We start from the raw sequence: 15,977 nt of genomic DNA, 5'->3' as shown, positions 1-15,977 counted from the left end.
CAAAGCGGCAGCGACATGGCCTCCTGGGGATGTGTAGCCTGTCATATTGCTTTGTGATTGGTTGAGAGCCTGGGGTCGTTCAAAGGATTCACCTCAAATCTTCCTACCACTTGCACGCAACACAGCCAGCGTGCGCTTGGCCTCGGAGCAACACTTCCCTTGTACGACACTCAGGTCGGATCTTCATTAAGTCTAAGCCTGTGGAGGCAGCAGAGCACGGTGTGCACTGAGTGAGTAAGGCCACCACAATGCCACACATGTTCACCTGCACCAGCAGAAATCAACATGGCTTTCTTTATGAGATGAGCGAACCCAACACAACCGGGCTAAAGAGGTGATACAAATTCCATTTGCTGTTTGATGACGTCATCGGGGACGGAGCCAGAACTATTTTTCCACAGTTGTTTATTTTTTGAAGACGAATGCAAAATTAAAGTCCCAGTGATTGTCACATCCTGAAGGATGCAAAATGTGTTGTTAGTATTTGACCCAAGGAGCTTCATCTGAAAACAACACACAAACACACTGGAGTTAGATGTAGATTAAGTCAAATACCAACATAAATGCAGGCTTTTTTTTATGCTAAGGCTTGCGTATTTTGTTCCTGTGTGTTTTTAAATAAACAAACAGGCAAACAATTAAAACATTGGTAAATCCCTGCTTGTGCCTTTTTAATATCACTCTTTTTGATTTATTAGTTATTGCTGAGAGAGATGTTATCATCTTTTTTTTAAATTAAAATGATAAATTCAGAAACCCAAAATTTAACTTTTGGAACGGCAACACAAGAACACTCACAAAAACAAACTATGCATGCTTAAGAATGTGTTGAGGAAATACAAAATATATATGTACCTCCTAACTATGTATATACTGTATATACAGTACTACCCAGAAAATTAGAATATCCTGAAATGGTTGTAGTATTTCTGCAATTCAACTTAAAAGGTGAATTTGACATTATATAAACGAATAATATGCAAATCAATATATTTCAAGTTTTTATTTCTTTGGATTTTGCTGATCAGGTCTTGCAGCTTAAAAAAAAACTCAAATTCAAAAATTCAGAAAATGAGAATATTACATAAAGTCAAATCTTTATGAAAATCTTAATCAGCAAAATTACAACAAGGAACTGCTTGAGATGTCAATTTGCGTGTAATGGCTCAATAAAATTTGTTGTTTTCATCTTTTATGTTAAATTGCCAAAATAAAACAACTTTTACTTGATATTCTAATTTTTCGGGTATCATATATATATATATATATATATATTTATATATATGTATATATATATATATATATATATATATATATATATATATATATATATATACATATATATATATATATACATATATATATATATATATATATATATATATATATATATATATATATATATATATATATACATATATATATATATATATATAGAGAGAGAGAGAGAGAGAGAGAAAGAGAGATAAAGTTTATATGGTTATATCCATTTGTGTGTAACAAAGAAATACTTGTACTATAATACATAGTATAAATAGTATTATAAAACACTCTCTCAGACACACAATGTATTATAACATAACAATAGCTCAAAAGTGAACAGACTCCTTGGAGCCACAAATCAGAAACACAGCTGATCAACCAACTGACACACACAGCAGTTTGTGATTCAGAATGCTTCGAGGGCTGCATTTTTCAGCTTGGAGTTTGACATTCTATGAATTTTGACCTCTGCGTGAGTGCCTGTTTTCTACAATTATCTCCAGCTGTGCACTAATGTGTTTTAATTTGATGTTGAAAATCAGCTCCATGGCTGCCTTGAACAAGTCCAAGCCCTGTGGATTATTAAGTGTGCAACCTCTTCGCACTTCGCCTGCACATAAATCTTTAATATTGGACCTTTCATCCATGCAGTTCCAATACCCGCCTCTTGCTGAGCTCCTTATGAATATTAAGCATCTGAACAGGTCACGCCTGTTAATATATGAATGTAGACAAATGTCTTTCTACACAGGCTCTTCTTACACTGGAGGACAAAACAAAACAAAACAAAACAAATGTGCCTGCAGGCCTGCAGAGGTGCCCTGATACGTTTCCAGAGCAGAAAGATTCACCTTCTAGCCAGACTCACTTATATTTACATTTTCAAAACAACAACCAACAACGCAGCTGATTGAGCATGTGTGTATTTGTGTGTCTGTGGGTGGTGGTGGTGGTGGGGCTTCACCATCCTTATCTGCTAACTCTGACTTAGTGGCAGATTACCAGGAGAGCAGCCTCATCGAGTTAATTAGTCCTTCTGCAGTGTCGGTGGGAGCAGGGAGGAGAGTGTGAAGGAGAGAGAAAGGAACAGACAGGAAGTAGGCTGCAGCCATGAGGGGACAGAGATGTACATGGCGGTGATGGCGGCAACAGCAGGAGCTCCCCTGGTGCCAAAGTTTGATGAAATGTTGGACTAATGAGGTCCTGGCGGTCGGCACCATCAGCAGCACCCATCCCGTCTGTCCCCGCCCTCCCCTCTCCCACGTGACTGTGCCCTGACAGCTAATCTAGGCTGCCGAGAGGCAGTACAAGTGGAGCAGCTCAGAAATCCCATTTTCACCCGGGAGCTCTTAAGTGGCTGCACACATCGGCCCCTCCCCCAACACCTCTACTTCTTCGGTCTCTCTGAGAATGTAAGTGAGCGTCGCTGGCCAGAATTGGTTTCCTCAGGGATCTTGCTCGCTCAGGCTACCACAGAGACGAACTGGACGCTCAAGACGAGGTTTGGCAGAATCACATGACCCGTCCAATGTTGTAGTTTTGATTTAAGGGATGGAATCCACACAATGTAACTCCAGATATTATCCAAGCAAATCTACTTTACAAACAGCACAAGATAGTCCTTTGTTCTGTCCACGAAACAAAACACTGCCCAATTGAAAGATTCACTTATTTGTCAAAAACCCAACATAAGTGCTTCATCAGCATGTGCTCACTCCAGCTGATCAAAGCGATTTCATTCAAGTGAGCAAATCTAATATAATCTGCTGGCAAGACAGAAGTCAATTTCAAGAGAATTCTCACTTAGCACTCGTGCCACTGCAGATTGACTTTCATGTTCGCGATGGGCTTCAGTGTCTGCTGTGAATGGAGTGAAGTTATGAACGGATTTTCCAAGCAAGTGTTTTCAATTATTGTTGGTTTCCCACCTATTCTGCAACAATCGTGGCTGTGCACATGGAGAGGTGTGAGGTTCAAGATTAAGAAGCAAGCTGATCCTGCAATACCACAAAAGAAGACCAGGAAGATGAAATGCTGTATGGCTCCTGCTGAAGAGATAAGTGGAAAAGTTGCTATAGCAGCACTGAATTACAGAGAGCAGCAAACAGCAATGCGAGATCCTCCAAATGGACAGCATGTTTTCTCTTCTCCTCACTCTGGCCTTGCTTGCAGCTGTAGTGCACATCGGCCAGCATGACTGTACCTCGCTGTTTGCAAAAACACTCTCTATGGGCTCTTGACCAGATGGAGATATATGAGATGTATTCAAGGGCTTCAGTCATTGTTCCATCTGGCATGCAAGAATATTGCTACCTCCAAATCCCAACAAACCTACTCAAAATAGACATCAAAGGGCCCTCATGCTCTTGGGAGGGTTTGATGTGTTGGACACTGAAATACTCATTCACGGTTTCATTTCGTCCCATATTAATTCTTTACTTAATAAATCTATTCTCTGCTGTTTACTATCCATTCAAAAAGCAGCTGCAGGGGTTGTGACTATGTCAAGCCGACCATACGCCTTCTACTAACTAAGCTCACTCCTGTTCACTCTGTTTCACTCTCTCTTAGATCTTACCATCAAAACTTGCTAACTGTACCTTGCTTTTGCTGTGAAAATTTAGGAATTATATCTGCAGTGTAGAAAGTTTTAAAGGGAGACTGAAGACCCATCTTTTCCCAACTGCCTTTGAGTAAACTTTGGTGTTTAGCTTATATTTTAGGCCATGTATATTTATTCTCAGCCTTTTCTTTTTTTTATTCCCTTCATAAAGCACTTTGTCACTTTATCACTCAAAAACGACTTATTCATGGATCCGTTACACAAATCCATAATCTTAAAAGTTAAATTCTGACCAGAAAATATTTGTAGCTCATAGCTCAGACAAAAATTACATAAAAGGCCATTGAATATCCTGTATAAAGCATCTTTTCTTGTTCACAGGAGACACAGTTGGAAAAAAAACCTTTTAAAGCTCAGTAACTATTTTCATCCATGGTGAAGTTTCTAGCAAATGGGAGTGACATTAACCGTGTCCCACAGGTGGAACACCCTGGTTTCATTAAACCCTTGCATCCATCCATCTACCTTGGGTGGCAGAGTCAAAGCACAGGAGGAGGAACACACAGGGCACAGACAGCAGTCTGTCAACTCTCTCTCTGCTCAACCTGCTGGGAGTGAAAGACAAGGGGTGTCTCTTCACCTGTTCCCTTATTATTCTGCCCACATCAGAGCTCTCCTCTGCTCTCAGTGAGCCCATGCATGAACCATCACTTCCCGTCCAGACATTCAACTATGCAGACTTTCTAACCGGAGGAAAACATGGCTGTCAGAGCTGCAGGGCTTAACCTTGAGGGCTGGAGGAGGGAGGAAAAAGACAGAGGCAGTTTGGTCCCGGACCACCTGGGGATGTGTTATCCTTGAGAGGAGGTCTGCGGGTGGGCGGGCGAGCGAGCTGCCCGACACAATGTAGCGCTGTTGATCCACACTCTGAATAAACATGATGACTGCCACAGAAGATGCAAATTCAGTGTTATTAAGGCTGTTTCAGACACGGTGCGTGAGTCACAAGTCTTGTATTTGACGGGGAATAAAATCCGTGGAGAAGACTAAAAGCCACAGAGGACTCATATAATCACGCATTATTACTTTGCGCTCGCGTGTGCAGGAGATCTTGCTCTGCGTCCAGCTTGATTGGCTTTGCAGTCGGCGCTCGGATCCCTGCGCTGCCCATGGGTAACACAAGCGATAATTGGTGGTTAAAACTCACATGGGTCTTGAGGGGCCATGAAATCAGCTTTAATCCCTCACCCAACTCCCCCATCCCTCCCTCTACATGCAGCTGGGGTCCCTTGAGGAAAAGACATACTCACACTGCAGTGAACCATTTGGCATGACATATGCTATACCCCCCTGAAGCAGAGGAATAGCATTCGAGTGTTGTTATTGATTTGGTGCGGCTGAATTGCAGCGGGAAAAGGGAATAGAGTGTGAGTTTAGTGAAGATGTTGGCTTCTTCAAAGACGGCAAGGTTATAGGTGTTCAAATTGAGCTGCGGGCCCAGCAGGGCGCCGTCTGGCTGCCTTGAGGCGCATAATAGTATCGCAACAAAGCGATACCTTGGTAACGTCTCTCCATGATGACCTTTAGGCTGGTAGGAGACGCTTGTGTTGCCCGTAGCACCATCTGATTTGTACTCACTGTCAGGAATTATAGCTTGGAGGAAATGACGCCTTGAGAAAGGGGTTGAAATCTTTGTGAACAAGACAAAGTGAGGAAGATGCTTCAAAAAATATCAAAAGGGAAAAAGTCAAGTTTCTACTTTGAAGTTATACCTCACTGTATTGAGCCCAGACATTCTATTATTCTATTTCGTTAGTCTATAAGATTGCTTCATTCCTTTTGAACCTAACTTTCCACCCTAAGGGCAAGTGAGCTTTAAAGGTTCCATATTATTCCCATTTTCAGATCTTGTTTTCCGTCCTGAGCCTCGGTGGAGCGGTCTTGCACAACTGGAGTCTCCAGAAAACAGCAAATTTAGCCCTCTGTTTACTGCCTCATGCAAAATTGCTCAAATTGCTAAAAGTACTGTTTTGTTAGTACAGTACTACCCAGAAAATTTGAATATCCTGAAAAGGTTGTAGTATTTTTGCAATTCAACTTCGACATATATAAACAAATAATATGCAAGTTTTTATTTCTTTGGATTTTGCTGATCAGGTCTTGCAGCTTAAAAAAAATCAAATTCAAAAACTCAGAAAATGAGAATATTACATAAAGCCAAATCTTATGGAAATCGTAATCAGCAAAATTACAACAAGGAACTGCTTGAGATATGTCAATTTGCGTGTAATGGCTCAATAAAATTGGTTGGTTTCATCTTTTATGTTCTGCGATGAACTGGCGACTTGTCCAGGGTGTCACCCTTCCTTCGCACTAAGACAGCTGGGATAGGCTCCAGCAGACCCCCGTGACCCTGAATTGGAATAAGCGGGTATAGACGATGGATGGATGGATCTTTTATGTTAAATTTTCAAACTTTTACTTGATATTCTAATTTTTCGGGTAGTACCTGTATTCTGAAAGTTTTTTTGGAAGAGGATAAAAATGGTGTCAGAAAGTGGAACTAACATCTGCCTCAGGCTGTTGTCACTAACCGGGGGGAAACCAATGTCCTTATGACATCAGAAAGGGCTGTTCAAAGACTTTAGTATAGCTAAATTGTGTAGAGTAGAGCAAATAAAAGTAGTAAAGTGTGAGCTTTTCTGCTGGAGTTGAGTTACTGAAAATGGGTTTATGGCTGTCTTCATACATGGTGGCAATGTTATATGCCACCTCTTGCAGCTGCACCGAGCTTTCATTCGTCCGTAGAGACCTCGTGTTGTTTTTGTCCTGATGCCGCTCTATTATTCCTTCTTGTTCCTCTCCAATGGACCAAAAGGTGAAGCTTATGGTAATTTTGTAGTTAAATGTTCTCAACTCGATGTTTGTTTTTATCCATTTCCTCTGGTGTTACTCTCTGTCACTTTTGTCAAGGCAGAAACTTTTCCATTTCCATTTAATTTAAGCATTTTAGCATCAGGCTATTTTTGATGTGCACTTCAGATTAAAAACAGCTGGATAGAAACTGTGAGGTGCTTTGAGTTTAATTTGTAAGGCTAAAAATGACAACCTTAAAGTGCTACTTCAGGTAAATTTGGAGGAGCATCCTCTGGGAATCCAAGTTTATGGGAAAAACAGTCTAATGACATTCCATCTGGTGGGTCTGTAATAATAAAGTGGATAAAGAAAGAAAACCAAGCAATGCTTCAACCCCTACAGCAGCAACATGACACAGCAAGCAGCTGCGAAAGCGACAATTAAAACAGCCAACATTTTAAGAAAGCCTTCAAACAGAATCAACGGCTGCAGTGAAGGAGAGAAGAAGAAAAACACGGCTGTTTTTAACCAGTGGGGCAAAGTAAAAACAAGTCTCAGCGGGACGGACCAGTGGACATTTGCAATGCTAATGCTGTATTTCATCATTAAGTGAAGACGTCGTTGGAAGAAAAAGGGCACAAAAATAAGCTCCATAATCAGATAAAAAGGGGACAAAATGCCCTTCCAAAATATTTTCTTTGCTGCCTGCTGCAAAAATGTGCAATTTATGATATGATGGAAGAGACGGAGAGACTGAGGGAGGAATGCAACATGAGCTTCTCCTCATGATCCTCTCCTGAGTTTGTCTTTGAACTATCAACTTGTGTCTGATGATACCCCGCTTACGTCATGTTGCAGTGTGTAACGTCAGCGCTAAACACCTCCATCTTGAAAAGCTCCATAATGAGGAATTACCTTAATTGGAGGAAGAGAAGGAAGTGACTGTTGCAAGCTGCCTGCACTTTCAAAAATCTGCAGACCAGGAAGTAAACTGCGACTGCAAGCTTGACATCATTACTGCAGCTAAAATCATAACCGTAGATGCTCCAGGAGAGTTTTTTCAGAAGAAGGTGAAACGAAGAAAGAACATCAATGAAGTTCATTACTTATGAGATCAGTTCAACACCCTGACGCACTGCGAATAGCCAGTGGATAATGATGTCGAGTGTTGCCCCTTGCAACTAGCTTGACTCATAGAGGGGAAACATACTGTACGTACATGTATACGTGACTGGTCTATTTCCAGTGTGTGACATTTTATTCAGTCACCTTCTAAGGTGCAATATGTAATAATAATAATGGCTTTTTCAAGAAGGTAGGCATAAAGATCAGGCATAAGACTGTAAAAAGAAAAAAAAGCTTAAGTCGGTGAGGACAATTTTCATTTTGCAGTCAGTGGTAGCAGAGGAGATGCCTGCAGGCGGCAGCATGTTGGAGCCACTGATTAGAGTCCAGTTCAACAGCTGAATCAGGGAGATAAAAGGGAAAAGAGGAAATTCCGTTCTGACCAACCACTTATAAAGTAAATGAGATAGGTCCACACTGTGGTTGTGGTCACTGCTGTCGTCTCACAGCAAGGAGGTCTGAGGCATTTCTGTGTGGAGTTTGTATGTTCTGCGCAGGTTCTGTCCGGGTTCTCCAGCTTCCTCCCACAGTCCAAAACCATGCATGTGAGGCTAAAAACTCTCTAAAGGCTCTAAATTGCCCGGAGGGGTGAGTGCGAGAGTCAATGCTGTTGGTCTCCTCGTGGCCCTGCGATGAACTGCCGACTTGTCCGGGTTGTAACCCCACCTTCACCCCAAGACAGCTGGGATCTGCTCCAGCAACCCCCCAACCACCCCTGTGACCCTGAGCGCAGGAGTGAATGAACAGTAACACATGAGATATGTTGTGCTGATGTCTGTTGAGCGCTGTGGCGTGGGTCAACTGATTTGGTAGTGTTTTGTCACAGAGAGCAACGTCTGACCACTCATTAGAGGGAGTCGAGTCACAGAGCAGGTGCTGCTGAGAACTAATGAAGACGAAGAGGAGGCCAACGGGGGGGAGGGAGGAGAGAGGAGAACGGAGTGAGGAAGAGGGGGGGGGGGGGAGGGGGTTAACCAATTGGGACTATTAGAGATTCCAGCAGTCGGCAGGCAGACGTGCTCCTGGTTGATGGGATCTGCTGCAGTGGCACTCAGGTCTTAATTAGGCCAAAGTTTTCCAGCACCTTGAACGGGAGACACGTCTGATGGAGGGCAATTATCTGTCTCCGAGAGAAAAATAGCAAGTGCCCTGGATGGGGACTGACGGAAACTCATTGATGGAGTGGTGGTGGAGGCTGTTGGTGGTGGAGGGACGACGTCGTCGTCCCAGCGACCGCAATCTCATCTTCACAGGTGTGTAAATGAGCGAAATATGAGACACAGTTTGTATGAAAACCCCATCTGACACCTGGACCTCCTGCTGTCATTATTCTGGGAACATAATCAGGTGAAGCCTGAGTGGGAGGCTAAATAACTGATTAGTCTTACGTTGAAAACAAAACGGGAGTCGGCTGAGCGGCAGCGGTTCAGTCTCAACAAATTGAACCGTGCCGTGAAATAAGTTGCTACTGTCGCGTGGTGGCAGAGGAAAGCAGACGCAAGCTTGACTCACACATGCCGCACCAGATCTCAACTCTGAAATCTGTCGCTCATCCACGGGGGGAGGAGGGAGTGGGGGGGTGGGGGGGTGGGGGGAGTGAGGCACAAGGGCGCGACTGTATGAAACACCATAGAGGAAGAAGAAGAAAAGGTTGGCAGAAGAATTTTGTAGATCCACTTTTAAAAGTTTATCAAAATAGCAGCAATTATCACAATCCTCCAAAGGTTTTGAGCAGAATAAGCACATTCACTTTAGAGGTGTTGCTTGATTTAATAAACAGCAAATGATTGTCAAACAAGTGCTAAAAACACCTCCAGAAATGTCCACTTTGCTGACTGTTGCAGTCAAAATTGCTGTCAAAGTAATGTTAACTTCCGGGCTGCTGCATTTTGTCATTAGCTATGTTTACATGGACACAAAAAATCAGAATAGGCAAAAAAGGCCCAATCACATTAAAAATGCTTCATGTAAACACGGCAATCGGAAGATTCTGATCCGATACGGTCCATTCGGAAAGAAATTTCATTCCGAAAGAGAGAGGTGGTTTATGCTGATCATTATTCCGAATGGTGTCCATGTACACACCCTTTCGGATCCTGTCTTCCTGTTTTGGGGTAAAATTATCTCCACTGCGCATGTGTCAGCGTGGCGCGGCAGTTCTATGTATTATGTTATGTACTGCTGAGCCTGTAGCTTAATTACTGTGAACAGCAAAAGCAAAAGTATGCATTTAACACACAATGAATGTCCTTCTTTTTAAATTAAAAAAACTACATTAGCAGACACAGCTTGGCTCCCACGGCTACTGCAGCTTCTAACGTTGCACCACAAAGTTTGCTCGCTCTGGCACAGTGGACACGACACATCAGATTCACACAAGTGTGCAGGAACTGCACGTCAGCTCATCAATCACTGAGTTCAGATCATCGGCAGCCTGAAGTGTTGTTGATGACGGTGGCTACCACAGAGGACATGCATATAATACATGTGTTGTGACCTCAATGTTCGTACTTCCCTATACTAGCAATAAACAGCTAATCGGCTGTCAGTCAGGGTCCGTCGAAGTAAACATCATAAATTCCCAAAGAGGAGATTATAGTGATGAACGCCGCCGAGGACTGTCCATCATTTCCTCTTCAGAATGCCAATTGTGTGTGTGTGTGTGTGTGTGTGTGTGTGTGCGCGCGAGGGAGAGAGTGGGGAGTGAAATTGGATGAGTGAAAGTGAATTGCAGATCATGGAAAAATCATTTCAGTGCGAAAAGCCTGTGTCACTCTTGATGAGCACGTCAACACCCTCTCACCCTGTGTTTTTGTGTGTTGAGATACTGTGTCACCTCTCAGGCCGCAGCGCCGCACACTCGCACGCCTGGAGAAAAAAAAACAAAAAACCTTGAACCAGCGGAACAAACTGTCCCACTTAACGAGGTCATGGCACTGCCTTGCTAAAAAAACTGTCTCTCTGGCGCTCCACATTAGCAGCAATCCAAACAACCCCAGCCTGAGTCCTGTCTCCTGTCTCACTGTCTCCTGCCAAATCCGAAGAACGTGTCTGTATCTGGAGAAGCAGCAGCGGCAGCAGCAGCAGCGGCAGCAGCGGCAGCAGCGGCGGCAGCGGCGGCGGCAGCGGCGGCGGCAGCGGCGGCGGCAGCGGCGGCGGCAGCGGCAGCAGCGGCGGCAGCAGCAGCGGCAGCAGCAGCGGCAGCGGTGCCCGGTGTGCAGCCTGGAGGCAGGACTCTGCGTCATTAAAATGTAACTCTTCTTACTGCCGACGTGGACAAAGGTGAAGAGAGAGGCGTGTAGCTTCTTGTGTTCTGCTCTCTCCCTTCTTATGAACTTCTTCCCCTCGTGTCTCACCTCATGCGCTGAATGTGAGCACCCGCTCATCAGTGTGAGCTGCTGGGAAAAAGTGGATCCAAGTAGCCGGATACGTCTCGTCAGTAGGAGTTGGAGCTCCTTGTTTTGACACGTTCTCGTTTGCCTTAAGGGTTAAGTGTGTAATACTTGGATGCAAACGTTCACCCTAAACACGAAACGCGCTGTCAGGCGGGCTGAATTGTCCCCGGCTTCCTTAGAAATATGGAGGTTCAAGATGGCAGCCAACTGGGATCAAGACCCTTGATCTCCAAGTACAGTGGGGCAAAAAAGTTTTCGGCAGCCACCAAGTCTTCAAGTTGCCCCACTTAAAAAGGTGAGAGGTCTGTAATGTTCATCATGGGTACACTTCAACTGTGAGGGACAGAATGAAAAAAAAAAAAAAAAATCCCAAGAAATCACATTGCATGATTTGTAAAGAATTTTATTATTTATATAAAAGTGCAGAAAATAAGTATTTAGCACCTAGCAAAAAGCAAGAATTCTGGCCCTCACAGACCTGTTGCTTCTTCATTAAGAAGCTCTTCTATCCTCCACTCGTTACGTATTAATGGCACCTGTTTGAGCTTGTTATCTGTATAAAAGACAACAGTCAGACTGCAACCTCTCCACCATGGCCAAGATATTTTGTAGTGCAAGTATCCACTACAAAATATAAAAGTCATAAATCAGGTCAAATATTACACACTGGACCTTTAACAGCTGGGTTTCATACATGTGGTCATGATCACGCGAGTAGTGCGAATTCAGATGGAGGGCAGGAAGTAGAAATAGAGAATAAGTCTATGAAGGCAACTGGTCAGGAGAGTCCGTCTTTAAAGAGATTTAGAGCGCATTTGAAGGTGTCAAAAACCCAGTCAACTCCATGTTCTAATGTACCTCAGATGAAGTGGTTGCCGCAGACTTGAGCATTAGCAGACTTGGCTCCTCCTGACCGCAGACGAAGGGTTGGAATCCATTTTTTACAGTGTTTGTTCTGTGAGCTTTTTGCACTTCTCAACAACAACTTTTGAAACTCTAAAACAAATGTTAATTTTTTTCGCGGTTAGCGTGATTGGAGCAACTGTAGAAGGATCCTAAGCAATTAACCTTCTTTTTACTTCCTGCCCTCCATCTCCAGCTGTGTGACGTCATGTGAAAACAACCTCTTGGCTGCATGCAAGCCTCTGGGTGCAGCCTGAGCAAGGATGCAGCCTTTGCTTACCCATATAACCTCCACCCCACCATGCCCCCTGTGGTAATATTGCCCACCACTATGAATACAATAAGATCAAGGTGGAATTTAGCAGGCGAAAGAATCTCTCTTGGCTTTGTTTTTTTTATATATACATTATTTGTTCTAAAATTGCAGCCACTGGTGGAGGACGGAGAGAGACCGAAAGTGGGGGTTGGGGGTGGTGGGGGTGGTTTGGCAGCTAGAGAATGACAAGGGGACATCAGGAGGAGAGAAGACGGCTACGGCAAAACAGAGGAGGAGTTGGCTTGACAGACGGAGGTGGGCCTGGGAGAAGGGAAGCGGGTAAGGTGGTGGTGGTGGTGGTGGTGGTGTTTGGGGGGTCGGAGGAGGTGGAGGAGGAGGAGGAGGAGGAGGAGGAGGGGAAGGGGGTGGGAGGGGAAGCGAAAGGCAATCAGATAGATGAAAAAGAGGAGCCAGAGAAAGGAGTGGCTGTCAGAGAGCGAGGAATGTAGGGCAGAGCCTGCCGAGGGATTTCAGAGGCGCGCTTTGATGAGGCGAGCGTGCCAACATTTATGACAGCCGATAAGGTCATTACCCCCAAACCGCCGCCGCCGCCGTGCCACCTCTTCACAAAGGCGTCATTTAGGCCTCTTCAGGAATCCCCCTCCACAACCCATTCAAGAGTGGAAAGACACCTGTAGTCAATTTCGGCGTTTGAGGAGGTTTGAAAAGGGAGCTGTGGCTGCTTATGTGACTTGAGCTGATTGGTTTTCCACAATCCTCTGAGACGGCCTGCAGGGGACGCCGGGCACAGGGCCGGGGCTCGCGCCTGCCATGGCATAGCAGACGAAAAGGCTGAAGACACAAGGGCGGAGGGATCTGGTTGTGTTGCGAGGGTGATGATAAGAGGAGGAACATCTGATGAGTTCACGCTACGTCTGCACAGCTACCGCTATCGTTACCCCAAACCCCACTTCCCAACATACATGCAAACATAAAAGATGTGCAATATTTCAAGGCCTGCAGAAGACTAGATGTGTTGGAGGGGGAAGGCAGAAGGAAACCCATATAATGTTTTCACATCAATAAATAAATAAATAAATAAATAAATAAATAAATATGTAAGAAGGCGACAGGGAAACTTGAGATTGTTGTGAGCAAGGGCAACATTTCCCAACACTTAAAAAACAAACCGTCTTTTCCTTCCAGCGTGCAGACCGACTGCTGTATCCTGGGAGCCTAATGAATTGAGTCAGGCTTGATCCCAGAAGAGCAATTACTGTTGTTTTTGCGTGCTACAACAACAAACCAGTCCCCCCGAGCCCCCCCTCCCCCCTCCAACACCCCAAAAACGAAAAAAAGAAAAACACCAAATAAACAAAGTAGACATCAATGATCCATCACTGGTACGACACTAATACATGGCCCATCCAGAAGACATTTCCACCAGTGAACGCTTTAATTGGCCTGTGTACATTACGTACTGGGATATAAAATTTTGACCAGAGTGTGTCTGTCACACCCTCTACGAAGATGTGGCAGATTTCAGACTGGCAAGCAGCAGTCATGAGAGCAACATTCCTGTGACGTATCAACATGACTGATATTCAGTCACCCAATCTGCCCTTTTGATTGAAGTTAATTAAAGTCAATGCTGTCACGTGATAAGATTTGCAATTACAATTACACAGACATATATAACCTAGCAACCTATTTATATACATATATATGTGTATATATGTATATGTATATTTAATATACGCATGTATTATATATATATATATATATATGTATATATATATGTATATATATACATATATATATAATACATGCATATATTAATGTATATATGTATATATATATATATATATATATATATATATATACATATATATATGCATGTATTATATATATATAATACATGCGTATATTAAACATACATATACATATATACACATATATATACATATATACATATATATGTATATATATGTGTATATATGTATATGTATGTTGAATATACGCATGTATTATATATATATATGTATATATATATATATATATATATGTACACACACACACATACATGTACTGTATATATGTATGTATGTATATATATCTGTGTGTATATATATATATATATATATATATACATATATATATATAATATATATAATATATATCTACATATATATATATATCTACATATATATATATCTATATCTATCTATATATATATATATATATATATATATATATATATATATACATATATATATATACATATGTAGATATATATTATATATATAATATACTATAAATTGCACTCAGAACACATATTTGATGATCATCTAAGTGATTTTCTAAATGTGTCTAAACAAAACAAAGGTTCAGCTGATGGAGATACATGCGAACTGCATCCTCAAGGTCTATTTTGTCATTCTTAAAGTGAAACGTTGGGGGGGAAATGGATCTGATCTCTGTTAAACAAAAATACGAATTTCCACTGAGACAGAGAGTAAACTCAAAGGCAGCCTTGTTTATGAGGCGCTGACTTTTAATAGAGAAAAACATTCATGAAATGAATCACAACGTTAATGTTTATTGCCACAGTAATGCCTATTCATTTAAGTAATGGCTGCACACATGAGATGCAATAACAGCCATACTGGTGATTAGGAAGGAGAACAAGAGTTGCATTCTCGTAGCCTGGTCCTCTGGTCTTTGGAATTTCTTTGAGCGGGTGATGTGCATAAAATAGCTGTTTGGAGCTTTTTGTTGTGCCTGTTTTTCACCAAGGTAATGAGCCTCATTAGTCTAATCCTGAGTGTATTCTGCCCACCAGGAAACAAACAATGCACATGCACTTGTCAGCAGCCTTCCGTTGGGGAGCTGCTCCCCTGCCGTTTCAACCCCTGTTGAGGTCTGATTAGCGTTTTTCACATTACTGCACACTGAAGACAGGTTAGCAGCAAGCTGCCACCGTGGCCAAGGAGCTCAGAACTGTGAAAGTGAAATCACCAATAAAAACAAACCACATCGATGCAGTTAGTTAACTACATGGTTAGGAATTAAAGAGACAAAATTGGTATGTGTGGCTGTGTAAAATACCTCTTTATTAGTGGTTTTAGTTTGTTTCATTTTAAGAGACTTTGGGTAAATAAAACTAACGTAAAGGTCTTCTTTCTGGTGGCAGAACTCTGTGTTAGAGGCACGTCCTTCACTGATAACGGTCCCCTTGGTAACATGACATGGTAATAGTTCTGCTAACAGAAGGCTTTAGGGTTATATCCAGAATAATGCTAGTGAACATTAGCATGTCCAGCTCCTTCACTCGACATTCACACGCTTGCAGCATAGTTCTCCCACATCTTCCTTGGTCTGCATTGGTGTTGATATGCATACAAGACTAGGAAGGGGGCAGAGCGGTAGACGTGAGAGGAGCACAACGAGGTGGGGCTCCAATTTCTCTTTCCCACACTTTACAAGAGCACCGAAAAATTGCTGCTTGCCCCTTTAAGAAAATACACCCGAGGTATTGAGGCAAATGTTCTCATTTGCAGAAAAGGTCATTGTTGTGACATTTTAATATTTTCCTTCTATTCCTTCAGGATGTTCC

General features: G+C 42.7%; 1 protein-coding gene across 1 annotated transcript in view; it reads right to left on the bottom strand.

Annotated features, from left to right (window-relative positions):
• Positions 1-15,977, bottom strand: part of st6galnac5a (ST6 (alpha-N-acetyl-neuraminyl-2,3-beta-galactosyl-1,3)-N-acetylgalactosaminide alpha-2,6-sialyltransferase 5a) — a 45,489-nt gene that overhangs the window by 15,962 nt on the left and 13,550 nt on the right. The gene's annotated exons all lie outside the window — the stretch shown is intronic.

The sequence above is a fragment of the Nelusetta ayraudi genome, unplaced genomic scaffold (genome assembly GCF_046127955.1).
Source record: "Nelusetta ayraudi isolate G7.1 ecotype Tasmania unplaced genomic scaffold, CSIRO-AGI_Nayr_v1 ptg000011l, whole genome shotgun sequence".
In the NCBI taxonomy this organism is placed as follows: domain Eukaryota; kingdom Metazoa; phylum Chordata; class Actinopteri; order Tetraodontiformes; family Monacanthidae; genus Nelusetta; species Nelusetta ayraudi.
Note: the sequence above shows the minus strand (reverse complement) of the source record. Positions and strands in the feature narration are given on the sequence as shown.